This window comes from Propithecus coquereli, unplaced genomic scaffold (genome assembly GCF_000956105.1).
Source record: "Propithecus coquereli isolate 6110/MARCELLA unplaced genomic scaffold, Pcoq_1.0 Scaffold166, whole genome shotgun sequence".
Classification (NCBI taxonomy): domain Eukaryota; kingdom Metazoa; phylum Chordata; class Mammalia; order Primates; family Indriidae; genus Propithecus; species Propithecus coquereli.
The window spans coordinates 2,751,547-2,752,362 of record NW_012141191.1 but is presented as its reverse complement, the minus strand read 5'-3'; positions in this window follow the sequence as shown (position 1 = coordinate 2,752,362).

The following is an 816-nucleotide window of genomic DNA, read 5'->3' as shown; positions in this document are numbered from 1 at the left end:
TCTTTCTATTTTTAGTAGAGACGGGGTCTCGCTCTTGCTCAGGCTGGTTTCGAACTCCTGATCTCAAACAATCTGCCCGCCTCGGCCTCCCAGAGTGCTAGGATTACAGGCGTGAGCCACCGTGCCCGGCCTCATGGTTACCTTTTGAGAATTTATTGTCTCCACAGGAATTAAGATGGTCCTGTGACTGAGGCATCCAAGTTTGATCTAATCTAACCCAATCCTTTCATTAATAAAGAAAAAGCAAAAATCAAGAAATGTAACCAAGATTACATAAAGTAATTTGTGGTAAACTCTGGGGTATCTGTCAATAAGTAAACCATCCTACTCCTCTCTCTGCCTCTCCCTCTCTGGGTAGCTGATCACAGATGCTTTATACTACAGTTACTTCTGGATGTCTCGACCCTCCCCACTGGACATGGTCTGTCTTGTATTTCTGTTCCCATCTCCAAACTGCCAGCCCAACACCTGTCAGGTGTCAGTAAATGTTCATTGAGTCCATGACAGTTATGAACTTGATTTCAATTGTCACCTGGTCTGCCTGGCCATTTATTGACAAAGATGGAGGCCACATATTAAAAATAAAACTGTACCTTATATTTCACCTGTTCAAATTATTAATAACTCGGAAAGGACAAACCAAAGCCAAGTCACAGGTTGAGCTCAAACTTTCACTTTTAAATGCCCAAAGGTAACTCTTTTGGTGAATCTAAAGGAGACTCATGCACAACTTTTCTGGGGAGGAAGAAATATTTTTTTTCCAATCCTCCCAATATGCAAAGTAAATCACTTGACTGCTCACCCTAAAAAGACACA